The sequence below is a fragment of the Rhinolophus sinicus genome, linkage group LG10 (genome assembly GCF_036562045.2).
Source record: "Rhinolophus sinicus isolate RSC01 linkage group LG10, ASM3656204v1, whole genome shotgun sequence".
Lineage (NCBI taxonomy): Eukaryota > Metazoa > Chordata > Mammalia > Chiroptera > Rhinolophidae > Rhinolophus > Rhinolophus sinicus.
In genome coordinates, this window is record NC_133759.1 from 106,125,245 (window position 1) to 106,141,870 (window position 16,626).

At 49.7% G+C, this 16,626-nt stretch overlaps 1 long non-coding RNA gene across 2 annotated transcripts in view; it reads left to right on the top strand.

The window, feature by feature from the left end:
• Positions 1-15,912, top strand: part of LOC141567312 (uncharacterized) — a 66,051-nt gene extending 50,139 nt beyond the window's left edge. The window contains exons 2-5 of one of the 2 annotated variants that reach the window (XR_012489888.1): positions 8,848-9,011; positions 11,445-11,537; positions 13,013-13,075; positions 15,184-15,912. This is a non-coding gene — a long non-coding RNA (uncharacterized LOC141567312). The remainder of the gene's footprint in view (positions 1-8,847; positions 9,012-11,444; positions 11,538-13,012; positions 13,076-15,183) is intronic. The other variant, XR_012489887.1, reaches the window with a different exon arrangement.
• The last annotated feature ends 714 nt before the right edge of the window (positions 15,913-16,626 follow it).

Genomic DNA, 16,626 nt, shown 5'->3' on the forward strand with positions numbered 1-16,626 from the left:
CCGCTTTCTAATTGTGACTGACAGTTGTTGCGTCGTGCTGCCAGCAGAGGGCGCCATTGTCTGACAGAGGCAGCCAGCTAGGCAGTCGCCCCACTAGTAGTAATATATCTGAGATCAGGTTTCTGCTCCTGGCCTGGGGGCACTGGCGGCGGGGGGTGGGGTGGGGGGGTGGGGGGGTGCCTCTGGGCCCCAGGTTACAACTCAGCTTGAAAGGCCTCAGCCCTGTCACAGCCCTCCTTCCCAGCACAGTCCCATCCCAGGAGCCTCTGCGCTCCCATTTGGGGACTTTTTCTAACAAGGCCACCTCTGGACTATTTGTTCCTTTGACCTCTTACCAACCCACAGCTCGGTTTGTAATAAAAGTCCCCGTGGAGAATGAGCAGGGAGGCTGTTTTGCTGCTCCCGATGAGAGTGTTGACTCTTTTCTCCAGGACCTTTTGGGATGGGACCGTCAGAGGGAACCGCGCTTGAATCCGTGGTTCTCCACGCACGTGTCCTGCGACCCTGGTCATTTTGGGTGACGCCTCTGAGCTTCAGTGTCCTCATCTGTAAAAAGGGAAAGTTTCCTTCCGAGACCTGGAGGAGCTGGTGTTGCGAATGTGCTTGCCGCATCCTGGGGGCTCCGTCATGGGCGCGGCTCAGTTTTTCACTCTACCTTTGGGAGAACGTTCCATAAGGGTCCACGCAAGGAAGGTGCTAGGACAGGGATGACAGTCATGATCGATTAGCCATCACTTTTGTTGTTGTTTAATCCTTACAGGAACCCCATGGAATAAAATGTGTTTTTATATCCATTTTGTGGCCAAAGTGTCAAGTCGGGTCATGGAGCATTTCCTCCAATGAAGGATTAATGGCTGATCAAAGCTTTGAGTTCCAGGTGGGAGGTTGTCTCTGGCCCATCTGTGAGGTCAGCGGGCAGCCAGAGAGTAGTTCTCTGTGCCAGCGGCCCAGCATGGTTCTTTGCAGGCATTGTCCCATTTAGTCCTCATAGCAGCCCTGCAAGGTAGGGAGGGTTTCTACCTGATTTACAGATGAAAAAACTGAGGCTGAGGGAAGTCAAGGAATTTGCTAAGGAGCCAGGGTTCCCAGCCCCCAGACTTATGCTGGTGACCACCAGCCCAAAAGAAGGGAGTGGAGGGCAGGGCTATACAGTTGGAGTGGGACCCATGCTCTCCCAACTGGGGTCCGATCCTGCACCCCCACCCCCACCGTGTAACCTCCTGAGCTTCAGCCACACCATTTGCAAAAGAGACAGAACTACCGTGTTTCCCCAAAAATAAGACCTAGTCTTATATTAATTTTTGCTCCAAAAGACGCATTAGGGCTTATGTTCCGGGGATGTCATCCTGAAAAATCATGCTAGGGCTTATTTTCCAGTTAGGTTTTATTTTCAGGGAAACACGGTATGTTTCCTGCCAACCTCATGGGATTGTGCTGAAGCTCACGTGAGAGCAGGTAGGAAATTATTTCCTGAACCAAATTGGAGGCGAGGACTCTAGCTGAGCCCACTCTGGAATTCAGACAAGCCTGGGCCTGTTTGCGAAAGGCCTGGGCAGGCCCTCCGGGAGTCAATTTTGTGAGGTTTTTGGTTGGTTGTTTGTGACTGAAGGAGAATGAGGAAGTGGTTTTGCATGCCGGAGTCTTGGGAAGGTCCCCTGGGTCTGTCTTGAATATTGTCCTGCCAGTTCAGCTCAGATGCCCCTACCTGAGCCCCATGCAGCGAGGAGCTGGTGACGGAGCTGGGGGCCTCTTTGGCTAGGGGCTCCCTCAGCTGGACCGGAGCCCCCAGAGAGCTGGTGTGGGACCAGGGCACAACATGACTTAGTGACAGTGGGCCTTGAGAGGCCACTGGAGCAGAAGTCGAGGACTATATGGGAGTTCTTGTGGGACCCTCAAAGCTCCTAGAAATGTGTGCGTGCCTGGGGGCTGGGGGAGCCATGTACATGAAGAGGCAGAACAGCTAAAATGCAGCCACTGCCATGGGCAGGGCCTGGGGAAATCTGAGTCTCAGCTTCAAAGGGCTGTAGCAATGAGCTGGCTTATTTGTCATTTCCAGGAGTAAATTCAGCAATGTGAGGTAATTTTCTGGCCTGAGGGGGATGACTTTTTCTGTGAAATCCCTTTCCTTTCAGAGAATGCAGTTAAAAAACGTGTTGTGGTCCCTTTGAAAAAGCCAGGTGCCTCTGCCACTTAATGCCAGGAGGAGTCCTGGGGACACAAGGGGCAGTGACAGCACTGGGATCAAGGGACGGGGATTCATTTAAAAATGTCACTAACTCTTGCTATGATGGCCTGTGTGCAATACACAGAAATAAGAATAATAGCACAGTGACGTAAACAGCATTTGGGCAAGGTCTTCTTTACATTCCTTCCCTCTCTTCAGCAATGAACCAGCTCCATATAAACGAGGATGCACTTAGCAGAAGAAAGGGGAATGGGGGCTCAGGGAGAACAACACCTTGCCTGTCCATGATCATTCTCTACATTTCTCCCCCAGACACATGTGGTGGTGTTTCAATGATCTCTTGATGGACAGCAAGCCACCCCAAAACGTAGTGGCATAAAACACTGTGACTTATTCTGTCACATGAGGCAGTGGGTTCGCAGGGTGTTTCCTCTCCTGGGCTCGCCTTGGGTTCTCGTGGGACCGCTTTCGGCCAGCCTGGCCTGCTCCCTTGGGGCCTCCGTCCGCCCTGCCCTTCCCCGGGCTCTCCCATCACTCGGCAGCTGGGCTGAGTGTCTTCATTCAGGGTGCTGCGCCCCAGAGCATGGAGGGCGAGGCTGGCCCCTGTCCCTGCTGCCACGCTGATTGCATTGCTCAAAGTTAAGTCACAAAGACAGCCCAGAAGGGGAAAGAGCCCCCACCTCTTGAAGAAAAGTGCCCTAAAGAGTTTGTGACCATTTTTAATCCACAAAATGGAAATGAGATTGGGAAGGGGTGGTTAAGATTTGGCCCAACAGCTGAAGGTCCTAAGGAGCTTTGCCACTTTCCTGGCCAGGGCCACTCCCCCACTCCTCAGTTTCAGCCTCCTCCTTTGAAGATTTGGGGTGAGGCTGTTGACACCGCTTAGGGGCTGGGTGCTGGGGCTGGCTCCAGTGAACAAAGCACAGAGGCAAATCAGTTGGTCCCCTAGTTCACTCCCAGACCAGGAGCACTTGAGGGGGACAACTCGGGGCATCTTTCATCCCGGGCTGGGCCCAGGAAGCTGTGACATGGGTGAGCAACAAAGCCTTTGGGACAGGCAGAAACAACTCCCCATTGTGTTTCTACCACTCATGGAATGGAAACTCCCCAGCAGCGAGGCCCAGCCTGTCCTGCTCACAGCTGTCTTCCCAGCGTTCAGTTCAGCACCTGACACATAGTAGATGCTCAGTAAATGTTTGCTAGCAGGACAAATGAACCTCTCTCAGCCTTATTTTGTTCATCTGAAAAACTGTGATAACAGTAAGAACCAGTGCAGTCAGGACGATGATGTGAAGCCCCAACTCCTCAATGTAGCCTGTGAGGCCCAGCCTGCGCTCTGGCCTTTATGTTCCTCTCCAGCCTCATTCCACTGTCCTCGGCACTCCAGCCACCCCGGCCTTGTTCCAGTACCTCCTACTCGCCTATCGCCTTGCCTCAGGGCCTTTGCACAGGCTATTCTCTGTGCCAGATATACTCCCTCACCCGCTCTACACCTGGTTAACTGCTGGCCGTCTCTCATATCCCAGCCCCATTAGCACTTCCCGGGAGAAGCCTGCCTGACCCCTGGACCTGGTTGGATCCTTCCACCATGTGCTTTCAGAGCACTGCGTGCCTTTTCTTCCTGGCTCTTCTCAGGGGCGATATTATTCTGGAGAGCAGAACCAGCAGAAACAGAACACACACACACATCACCCTATTTACATATATAAAGAGATTTATTGTAAGGAATTGACTCACACGATTATGGAGGAGTCCCACATCTGTCATTTGCAAGCTGGGGACCCAAGCAAGTCAGTGGTGTCGTTCCTATCTGTGCCCAGAGGCCTGAGAACCACAAGAACCAGTGGCATCAGTCCCAATGATGACAGGAGAAGATGCCTTAGCAGTTAGGCAGAAAAAGAGCAAACTCTCCCTCTGCCACTTTATTCTATTCAGGTCCTCAACTGATTGGGTGAGGCCCACCCACAGTGGGCAAAGCAATCCGCTTTCCTCAGTCTATCAATCCAAATGCTAATCTCATCCGGAAACACCTTCACAGACACACTCCATTGACCGTCACAGAGAGGGTAGCCACCGTTTGCTGATTACTGTTCAGTTCACTTCAGTTTCCCCAGCCTGGCCTCAGTGCTGCAAGACTAGCGATGTGGCTGGTTGGTGTCATAGTGTAAATCTAGAATGTACGTGCACCTGGCACATAGTAGGTGTGTGGTACATGTTGGGACTGGATGGATCAACCGGTGACTGCTTGGCATGGTGCATTGCAGAAGAAGACCCTCCATGAGTGTCTGTCCCCTCAGGAGGTAGCAGTAACTGTATTTATGTGAATGAACGAATGAACAAATGAGCTAGTGAATGGCTGCAACTGATCTGTTGCCCTACTACATATGTGGGAGAAGACAGAATCAGAAACGCAATGACACAGCAACGAGCACATATCAGAAGAATTTATGCAAATAATGACAATGGTTCCCCAAGGTCCCTCTCATTGTTTTTAAAATAAAAGAATTTCTGCTAATGGGGGGAGTGAAGATAAATGAAAAAGCCACATGACTAAACAGCAGTGACCCCGAGAGCTAGCATCCCAGGAGGACAGGCTTCACGAGGGGCTGTCATCGCCATCGCCACCACCACGAAAAGCCAGCAGAGCTCCCCTCGAGTCATCTCCGCCCCGAAGAGCCAAGAATGTACCAACGTCATGTCTGCAGTTGGCCTGGGTTCTCCTCGCCTTCCTGCGTATTCTTAGGAAGGCACTTGTGAAACTCAACCCAGATGCTGCAAAAGGACGGGGTGAACATGGTCTGGGAAGGACATGCCTTCCCCAGCTCCGCAGCTGCAGACCTGCAGGCGCCTCGGCCTGCCACGCCCACCTCGGAAACCGCCCAGGGGCCGCTGAGGCTCGAACCCCAGCACCAGTGTGTCAGAGACGGAAGAGGCCCCCGGAGCCAGCTCCCTTTGGGCAGGCCGGGAAACTGGGGCCCAGCGAGGGCAAATGGGTGCTCCAGGTCACACAGCAATTTAAAGTCGGGAGCACCAGGCCAAGTCAGACGACAGCCTGAGGTAAAAGGTGAGATCAGTAAGGTGGACCCAGTTTTTACGGTAAACTTGGCATTTTGCTCATCGTGGATTTTTTGCATTAACTGTGGTGTCAGAAATATTGAATCGAAATATTACTTATCTTGATCACTGAGTTTCTTTTGACGCCCCCTTAAATTCTGCTCCTGAGGCATTGCCTCACCCCAGAGCTGGCCCTGAGAGTCAGGGGACAGCCTTGGACCATGTCCCCATCTGGGAAGTGCACCGCCTTTTCTCAGGTACCACACTCTTCCGGGAGAACTAACTGCCCACCAGCCTCCCAATCCTGCCTCCAGCATCCCCCCCCCCCGGCCCCCGCCCCCGGGTGACCTGGGGCAGGTCGCTGAACATCTGTGAATCTCAATTTTCTCTTCTGCAAAACTGGCAATCCCTCATTCATCTAACTGACACTTTCTAGGGTTCCACCACGTGCTCAGCATGGTGCCCAGCCCTGGGTGTGTGAAGAGACTGGCAGAATATAGTGGGACAACACATACAAATGGCCGAGGACAGAGCCTGGGGATAGGGGCCTGAGTCGATATGACCATCTCCTCCTTTCCCACTGAGAAGAGTCCGTAGACATCTGATGCTTAACGTCCCAAAGGCCAGCCATGTGCTGTCTGCTGACACGGCCATGGGCTCCAGTAGGGAAGGCCCTCCGTTCTGCACAGGGTGCTCCAGAAACCCGACCTTCTGCTTCCATCCTCCCCTCCCTTCCAGCGACATTCCCGATTCCTGGGTGTGAGATAAGGCCACTGTCTCCTGCTCCTTTCTCTTCCGTCTGGCCTGGCCGCGCCAGCGTATATGTTCTTAGTTTTCTACATTTATAGCGACAGAGGTGGGGGGCGCTCGGGCCAGGGCCCGGAGCTTCTGGGCCTGTGGAAGCTGCTGGCCATAGGGGGTATTTAACTTTCTGCCCCGCTGGTTGTAATTCTGGGGACAGCCGAGCTGGTTGGGATCAGGTCCCCTGGCTGCGATGACAAGCCTTCAGCAGGCACTGTAATTGCAGAGTTAAAACCAGTCATTTTCTTCCTGGCAAGCTGTAGTTAAAGACGTGCTAGCGGGCAGCCTGCTTGTCTGCAGTGAGGCTGATCAAAGGGCTCAAGGCATCTGTTTTGTCTCTGTTTTCTTTCACCACCCCCCCTTTGAAAAAAAATAGTTAAAAAGTAATTTATGAAAATGAATACCTGTCCTTCTCCGGAGGCTAAAAGGCGGCCACATATTAGAGATATTAAATGTGCATTGGGTGTTTTTTATACTTTGGTCACTTTTATAATGAGAAAATTGGAGCTAGAGAAGGCTCCCGATATATGTCCGCTCCCTTTAAAAGCTCTCAGCAGGGTTTTTATAATATCAGGCCCGACTTTTTACACTCTGAGGATTTCCTGAGGAAGATTAAACTCTCCCACCTCCAGGCTGTGATTGGCGATTGTGTCCTGGCCGGTCCCCACCCTGCCGCCCGCCTCCCCGTTTCCCTGGAGCCCCGCGCAGAGGTCGCCCTGTGCACAGTTGTCCAGGACTCCAGCCTGTCTTAGGGCCCCAACACCTCGGCCCTTTCTCTTCACCTGACTGCACAAAAGAGGTTTTCAGTTGAAAAACAGACACGCCCTACCCTCGCACATGTCTCACCTGGTTTTAAAGGCGGATAAAGGCACGTAGACATGAGAATGAAATGTCCTGAGCAGAGGGAAAGTAGAGCCCGTTTGGGACTGTCAGGAAATGGAACATACTTAAGGAAACCTTAGAAGAATAATTCATTTAAGACAACAACGACAACGACAAAAGCACATGTGACGTCTCTAAGCCGTGTAGACGTGGGGAGAGACCTCATCAGCCATCCTCCATCCCACAGGGCTCGAAACCGCTTTAGCTCGATGTTTCATTCACAAGGTCATTTACACGTGAAGGCATCACTCTGCAGGTCCAGGAGCTGGAGGCACAGAAAGCTCCTGGTCCACCGGGTACCGTGTTTGCTCACAATGCAGATTTCCTTTCATATTCCCGTGGGCCCAGATTTCGCTAAGCTCTTCGTGGTGCCCAATAAGGTCCAGTTGCACCCTGGGGGATTTCCAGCGTGCCACCTTTAAGGGTTCATTCTCCACCCTCCCTGTTGGTGTCCGAGTCCCTCTGGGAACTCAGAACGAAACCATCTCTGCACATAAGAAAAGGGGAATTTATACTTTTCAGAGCCTTTATTGCAATAGAATCCCCACCGTGATCCTTTGAAACAGGCATGACTCTTCCCATTTCACAGATAGGGTGAATCAAGGCTCTCAAGGTCACATGGCTAGTAAGTTGCAGCCCCCACGTCTGGATGACTCCAAAACAAGTCACGCGATCACAGCCACCTTCTCGGCAGTTTGCCAAAGAAAAAAACCCAAGACTCGGCACCCAGCAGACCCTGGATGGAAACAGACTCTGACCCCAGGCAGGTCACTTTCCTGCTCATCTCAGTGTCTCAGGATTTTGGGGGACCACAGCAATCAGGAATCAGCAAAGTGAAGACACTCAGTAAACGCTACGGCCCTCCCTCGATGAGGTTTGGCTCAAGGGCAAAGCTTGCCAGCTCTTGGGTCTTCCGGGCCCACTCCGGCCATAGGAGTTTCCTTTCCCTCCCCTGTCTGAATGCAGCCTTAGAAAGTAGAACAAATCGCTTGGGCCTGTGGCTGGGGAGATGCCCAGGGCTGGTCCCTTGCTGACTTCACGCCACTCGCTCCCGGCAGGCTCAGCTGCTTATTAGCATAATGCAGCTGCCTAATAGTATGGGCCGCGCGAGCATTCTTTCCGGTTCCCAAACACCCCGAGGAAAGGAAGACTGTGCCATTCCCGCTGTTTAGTAATTCCGTTATGTTCGCCAAGACGCCATTCCATGTGGAATGGGCCAGCCGATTGAAGAATTTGCTTCGAATGGGCTTTAATTCTCTTCCAGAATGAACTCCCTGGCGTGTCAGCTTTCCATTCATTAGACTCTGGGCCTCTTCCCAAGAAAGCTGAGCTGCACTGAATAGAGACAACCTCCCTGCCTGACACGCAACCCTGACCCGGGTGGGTGGAGGGGCCACCTTCCCAGTCTTCCCTCGGCATCTCAGCAAAGACTGTGGGTAGGTTAGATTTTCAAGGATGATTCCTGGCCACGAACCGGTCTTCTCTGTAATGGGGGGAAGAAACTGCACACCTACTACGTGCCAGGCATTGCACTAAGCACTTTGTGAAGTAATTATTCCATAAGGACATGCAATGTATATTTAGTGCTTAGCACGTACCAGGTTTGGAGGCACATACTTTCCATGCATTATTTCTTATTCAAGCTTTAAAAGTACCCCTGAGATCTGTACTGTTATTATCCCATGTTTTTCACATGAGGAAACAGAGATTAGAATCATAACTTGCCCAGGATCCCAGTTAATAAGCAATGTTGCAGGTACGCACACCTAGGTATGTGTGACTCAAAGTCCTGGTATGCAAACCGACTTTATAATATCAACTAGTGCGATCTTCATAACAACTCACGAGGATGAGGTTGCTAATTCCGTGTTGTAAGTGAGAAGATTAAGGTACAGAAATGGTCGCTAACTTGGGTATCTCTCCAGAGGTCACATGCCTGCTAAGCGGGAAGAATGGGATTTGAACTCATGAAGCACCTTGAAAGTGACATACTCAAGGACTAAGCTCTAAAGACCCATCAGATTCTCGGACATCCAGTTCCCTTGAGACTAAATGCCCCTCCTTTGCCTGACTGAAGCTCCTTTGCCTGGTAAGCTTCTATTTACGCTTCAAGACCTGGCTCAAATGACGCCTCCTCAAGGAAGACTTCCTTAGTTATTCCAAGCACAGTAGTGCTTCCTTCTCTGTGCAGTTACATAACGTAGACTGTATGCTCAGTTGTCACTCTTTACTTGTGTCTGTCTCTCTCACTAAACATTAGCTCCTTAATGATTGGGTCCAAATCTTATTGTCTGCATATCCTTAAGCATAGCACAGAGTAGACACACAAGTAGTGATGGGGGGTAGAGGTCAGCTCATTTCTCTCAGCCACCTTGCCGTCTGTGAATGTATTACTCAAAATTTATATCCATATAACACATTTATACATATAGATCAGTGACTCACAATTGACCGTGAGCGTCAAAATCACAAACGGAATTTTAAAAAGTGTATATTCAGGGTCCTACCTGATGTCTACCAAATCAGACACTGTCATGGCTCATATCATGTCTACCCAGGACCCAATCACCCACCTTCTTACCATAGAAGTAGGAGTGCCACCTGCGCTGAAGCCATCAGTCTGTCCCTGGGGATTTTCTGCTGGAACCATGAGGAGTTTTGTTTGTGTTTTCAGTCATGGAGCTGGAAAAATGTGAATTTATGGCTGGTAGTAACCGTGTTCCCCAGTATGTGTGGAAAGGCTGTCTTCTGTACAGGGAGATGAAAAGAGAGAGAGAGAGAGAGAGAATACCCAGTCATTCCAAGGCCTACTCCATCTTACCCTTTTTGAAGTTTGATGAAATGAGACCAAGCATTGTCCTCGTTTTCTCAAACTACTTTGTCAGAGGTTTCTGTCATTTGCAAATGCTAGCGTATCGTGTCTCTATACATCACGTGGTATTTACACATTTTAATGAATTATAGTGTTAAACAGTACTTTTACATGAACAGATAAGTAAATAAATACGGCAGCGCTGCTCACACACGGACCCAGTGGCACAATGTCACGCAGCAGTTGCTTTGTGCCCTCCCCTCCGGGAACACGTGCCCCTAGGCAAGGAGGTCCTCTCACCTGCCGTGGTCCACGCATGTGTCCGACACTGACAGAATGTGGGATGACTTCAAGGCCACCTCAGCCACCACAGCCAGGCAGGATCCAGTTTTCTAAAGACAGACTCTCGAGGAGCGATGGAATCCTTCTCCAAAGAGAAAACTGAAGGGAAAATTGAGGGCCACCAACAGGAAGTCAGGTGGACCGAGAAAGTCACCTGTGAGGTTGGACACACAAAGCCACTTTTATTGTTATTTATGGGGACTTAAAGATTTTCGAGGTGACTGTTGGCTGTTCCTACTCTTGCCTTATTTGCTGTCTTCACACCCAGGAAGATCAACCTCCCCAGCATGGAGATGGCTGTTTGCTGTTTCTTAATATTGTTTGTCCAGTAAAACTGGTTGCTGGTGGCTTTTCATGAAATGACGCAAGCCACCCCTTGGCCCATCTACCTTTGGCCCCATGTTTCTCCATAACCTGTGTTCACCTGTCTGTTACAAGTACAGGTACATCACCCATGACTGGCACCATGGGAGGCCCTGTACTGGGTTCCATGGCACCAACTTGGATCAGAAATGGTGCCTCCCCTCAAGGAGGTCATAACCTCCGGTGAGAGACAGACAAGGAAATAAACAGGGCATCATGGACCATGACAGAGGGGTCTATAAAGGGTGGTCCAAGCACAGAGGAGGGGTCCACTCGCATTAGCAGCACAGAGCAGAGCAACTCTAACCCGGGCTTTGACGTATGTGTAGGAGTTTACCAAGTAGAGTGAGAAGGACAAGAGCATCCTAAGGCTGCATCCAAATATTTTCCAATTCAACTTCAAGAAGTATGTCCCCAAATGTGTATCTTATACTAAGGAGTCTTTTTTAAAAAAAGTTTCTTACAAACATTTTGGACGAAGAAAGAATTGCTATCCCACTTGGAGATTTGTCTGGGGCTTTTTCCTAACCTGCACAACTGCCTCCTGAGGGAAGGAGAATCTGGTAAAATATCTTATGTCTAAAAGCCAGAAAAATATACAGAGAGGGAGCTAAGCTTGACATATAAATACTTTATATAAATGCATTCACAGCTCAATTTCCTTACCCTCTGACTGCCAGTAATTTATTCAGACAGCTTCAGCTGAAACCATTTCTCGCTTGATATAATAATCTGGAAAGGTGCATTAGAATTTTCTTCATTCTGCAGGGCTTTGTTCTTTTCTTGCCAAGAAAGCATTATATCCCTTGGCCTCTGGCTCCTCGGAGCTGGGGTGGGTGGGGATCTTGCCAATCCTCTCTGGCAGGAAACTCAAATGATTTCTGTGCTTGTAGATGTTCTTTCAATGCACTTCTGATTGATGTGTCCAGTGCTTTAGGTTTATATGAGGCTTTCATCCATTGTCTACCCAGGAAGGTGGACCTTCTGATTCACCCTCTTTTATAGGTGGAAAATCTGAAGCTCAGAAACGGATGAAGAAAGAACAGAAGCAAGAAGGAGAAAGAAAAAGGGAGTCTTGCTGAGCACTTGCTTTTACAGGTACTTTTCACATGAGTGCTAATTAAGTCCTCCAAGTGATTCTATTAAGAAGGTGTCATGGGCCCACTTTACAGCTGAGAAAACCGAGTCTCAGAGAGGTGAGAGAACCTGTCAGAAGTCAGCAAGGCCCCCATGTGACCCCAGGTCCCTCACCAAGCCCCTCTTACCAGGAGTCAAATCCCAAGGTCTCTTAACAACATCACGTTGCCTCCAAGAGACTGTGCTGAGGACCCTCTGTGTGCCTACCAGTCAGGAGTATGGAGAAGGGTGAGGCAGGAATGCTACCCTCCTGGACCCTGGCCTTGGTGAGGAGCAAGGACAAAGAGAGACATTCCAGCAGAGGACAGGGACTGAATGAAAACTGCCACCTTTGTGAAGTCCTGACACCTTCCAAGGCACTCACTATGGGAAGCATTTGGGACAATCTGGAAGGTAGAGGTGAATAGCATCCCATTTCACAGCCCAAAGCCTCAGGCCCTGTAATTTGCAGAGGATTTGAACATAGACTGCCTGATCCCAAAGCCCGGGGCTTGGGGGCGGGGGGGAGTCACAGAGCTCATCTTTGGAGTGACACTGCCTAGCTCCCTGCCTGCATCTGCCTATGCTGTGTGTCCTTGGGCAAGTTACCTCCCCTCTCTGAGCCTCCATTGCCAGCGTGAGTAATTAACTAGAGGTGGTGTTGTGAGGATTAAATGAGAAAGCTGGAGGATACCTTGTGTAGGCAAGAGCGACCTCCTGCCTCTGGTTGCTCTGGGCACCATATCTGCATACCCACTAGCTACACTGGGGATGGAAAAGGGACACACGTCACATATTTGTTTTGCCTTCTTCTGGACCTGCCCCTTAATCACAGGGTGCCAGTCCCTCTGGAGGTGGGCAGAGCTTGGCAAAGTGTGGCCTGCTATCACACTCCCCCCACCCCACCCACCTCTGCACCCCAACGCACACACCAGCTTCTGGCAGGGCAGGGGCAGGAAGAGAATTTTCTTCCTTTCTCAGGATATGGTTGGGAGGTGGGAGAGGCAAAAAGTATGTCTCAGTGAAACGTGCCTAGTGGAAAGAGATTTTTCCTAAGATGCCAGTTGGATTTGGGAGGCCAGCTCCTGCCTGGCTTATTTCTCTTGTTTATCCCCGCCCTCCCTCCCCCATGCATGCTATTTGAGGCCAGCAAAGTGGATTCCCAGGATATCTCACTGACTGTGATAAGGAATGACTGTCCCGCCTCAGCCCCCAGCCTCTGTGTGGGCAGCTGGAAAGACTACCTGTGCCCGCCTGGCTGAGTTACAATTCGGCTCAGCGCTCCCTAACCTCCTAACCCCACCCCATGTCACCTGGACCTGCCTCTTTCCCTGTCTAAGCCCCAGTTTACGTTTCTGTAAAGTGGGAGCAATAACTATATTAGTTTCCTGGAGCTGCCAGGATACAGCACCACAAAACTGGGCAGCTTAAAACAACAGAAATTTATTCTCTTGTAGTTCTGGGGACCAGAAGTTCAAGATCAAGGCACGGCTGGGCCAGGCTCCCTCTGAAGGCTCAAGGTAAGACTGTTCCAGGCCTGTCTCCCAGCTTCTGGTGTTGTGGGCAGCCCGAGGCTCCTGGATGCCTCACCCTGGTCTCTCTCCATCGTTACATGACATCTCCCCGTGTGTGTCTGTGTCTCTTCCTCTTAGTATTGGACACGGCCCATCCTACTGACTTCATCGGAACACTTTCAAAGGTCCTATTTCCAAATAAGGTCACTTCAGTATAGCTTCTGGGGACATAATTCAATCATGACAGAAACGTCACATGATTTCGTGGTGGATTAAAAGGAGACCTGGGTCAAGTGCCTAGCCCAGAGGTGTGCAAATGCGTTTCTCCTGCATCGAATCCCAGTCTCCCTGGAAACGATGGTGCCCCCTTTTGTTGTTTATTTAATTGCATAAGAATCCATACTTATAAAAGGAAAAACCTCATAATATAAAAGTATATTTATATGAAATATCTAGAAAAGGAAAACTGATAGAGAAAGTCAATTGGTGACTGCCTTGGACAAGGGGACAGGAGCAATGGCGGGGGACTGCCTGTGGGACGTATGAGATTTCTTGTTGAGATGATGGAGGGGTTGTAAAATTAGATTGTGCTAGTTGTACAACTCCGTAAGTGTACTAAAAATACTGAACGGTTTACTTTAAATGGGAAATTTTATAGTATGTAAATTGTATCTCAGTAAAGCTGTATAAATCTATCTATCTATCGATAGATAGATAGATAGATAGATAGATAGATTTATATCTATCTATCTAGATATACAGTAAGTGTGTTCTCTCATCCTTCTCCCATCCCCCCACCTTACCCCACTTCTCAGGGGACCACTGTACTCAGTTTTGGCTATATCATTACAGATTCGTTTTCTCTGTGTCTACACTCATGTCCATGCAAATGTATCATTCTGGTACGGATTTTATTTTTTGCATTAAACAGGATCACACTGCATGTACCATCTCTCAACATTTTTGTTATGATGCAGCTTGTACTTTTTCCTTACTGCTATATCTGGGACAAACTTCATTCTTAAAATGTGGAAGTGGTTGTGTGGTATTCTATGAGAAGGGTGGAATACAAAGGATGGTTCTGTCTGCCATCTCACCATGACAAGGACACTCCTGCCGGTGCCCCTGTGACCCGCCCATGCTTCACCCTCCTGGGTGCCCACCCTTCCCCCCCACACACACACACACACACAAGCCAGGCCTGCAGAAGCTTTGAGGCTCCCTTGCTGCTGAAGAAAACGCAGCTGGAAGTTCTGATTCACAGGAATCCCAATGAGAGGGAGGCAGCTCGCTCCCTGGGAGCTGCTGGAAGTCTGAACGGGGACCCTGGTCTGCTGATCATCCCCAAAGGCCTGTGCGACAGCACATGCAGATGTGCTATCGTCCCAGTACAGCTGAGGACCTGGGTGCCCCCGTGACATCTCCACTGTCACCCTCTCTTGCCCTTTGTCTCTTTCTGCTAAGTTGGTTCTGCCATGAGCCCGCTTAGGCTTAAGATACGCACTTACTGGCCAAGAAGCTCAGCAAAATCCTGGAAAACTGTCCTTCTCTGGGCGCCCAAAGAGGCCGCTCTCCAGCCAGTCGAGGGTGGGTCATCTCATAAGCAGATTATGCCTCTGGCAGGAATGCACAGCCTGCTAAACTTTCCATTCCCAGGACAAAGTGTTCAAGCCGGGGCCCCAGCAGCACTTAGCCTCCAGGGTCAAGTGAACTTGCTGAGTTTCAAAAGCAAATTGGACTGAAAATGTGCCACTTTGATAAAGAGGTTTAAGGTGAGGAGTTGAAATACCACCTGCCTCCCCGCTCAAAGCCTCCACCCTGTGGCTAATCCACGGTATCTAATCATGAAAAGTAAAAGGAGGCATTTGGTTACAGAATCAATTGAAGCCCATCGTCCTGGGTCACAGAGGCCCCGCAATCCATCCCACAGATGCCTCCTTCTTCATTCACTCAACAAATGCTTCCTAACTCCTCCATGCTCCAGATTTCTGGTCCAGAAATCGCATCGCCACCAAGGAAACGAATAATCCTTCCCTAATAGGGGATGGATGGATGGATGGATGGATGGATGGATATGCTAATTAATAAATTCATTTTCTTTCCTTTACATCCAGGACGTCCCTGGTCTCACCCACCTCTCATTTGAGCCATAGTCCACATACACACTGCAGGACCCCGGCACTCACCTTCTGTCTCTCCTCCCTGGATTGATGGGAAAACAGGATTGAGGAGCTCATCTTCCCAGGGTTCTGAAGAAGAAACAGGCTAAGATGTTCAAGGTTCACTGGACTGGTGTGGGGCAGAGCCAGATGTGCCTTCATGCCTCTCTGCTGCCAAAGCCCACTCTTTTCCTTGTGGGTTTTTTTTTTTTTTCAGCTTTGTTGCAGTATGATTAACAAATAATCATTACGTTTAAGATGTACAATGTCATGTTTTGATACCCGTTTCCATTGTAACATGATGCCCCCAATCTAGCTGATTAATCTTTCCCTCACCTCACGTAGTTACCTTTGTGTGTGTGTGGTGAAAACATGTAGGATCTATTCTGTTAGCAAATTTCAAGTAAACAATACATTAGTATGAGCTGCAGTCACCAAGCTGTGCAGCAGATGTCCAGAAATGATGCACCTGAGAACTGACTTTGCACCTTTGACCAATATCCCCGCCCCTTACCCCACACCTCCCCCACCACTGGTAACCACCATTGTACAAATGCTTCTATGAACTCAAGTTTTTAAAAATTCTACATATAAGTGAGATCATGCAGTACTTGTCTTTCTGTGTCTAATCCCATGCTTTTTCCATCCTTCTGTCTCAGTTTCTTTAAGGCTGCAGCCAGATTTAAAAAATCATTGGGGGAATAAACCATGTTATCTCATCATCCTAACACAGTCTGTTTTCATGTGGGGCTATTCCCTCAAGTATTGCCTGTTCTACTTCAGATATAGCACTGGTTGAATAGTTAGATGGATGGGTGAATGGATGGACGATGGATGGATGGATGATGGATGGATGGATGATGGATGGATGGATGGATGGATGGATGGATGGATGGATGGATGGGAGGATGGATGGATGGATGGATGGATGGATGGATGGATGGATGAGAGGATGGATGGGTGGATGGCCTAATTAATAAATTCATTTTCTTTCCTTTACATCCAGGACGTCCCTGGTCTCACCCACCTCTCATTTGAGCCATACTCTACATACACACTGCAGGACCCCGGCACTCACCTTCTGTCTCTTCTCATTGGGTTCATGGGAAAACAGGATTGAGGAGGCCATCTTCCCAGGGTTCTGGAATACAAATGCCTGACGTTAGAAAGCATGGCTGAGAACAGTGCTGTCCTGAGTCAGGGTCCTTCCGGGATTACTTGACTGCACAACTGCTTATGTCATAGAGGAGGTGGGCAGCTGAAGCTGGACGAGAAGGCCCCCAGGAAGGGGGCTGCTCCAAACGCTGTAGAGCTACATTTCCTAGACCAAGGAGGAGGGGCAAGCCTGCTCCACTCTCTCTTAGAGGCCAAGTCGGGAGGATCTGGGAATCCTGTGTA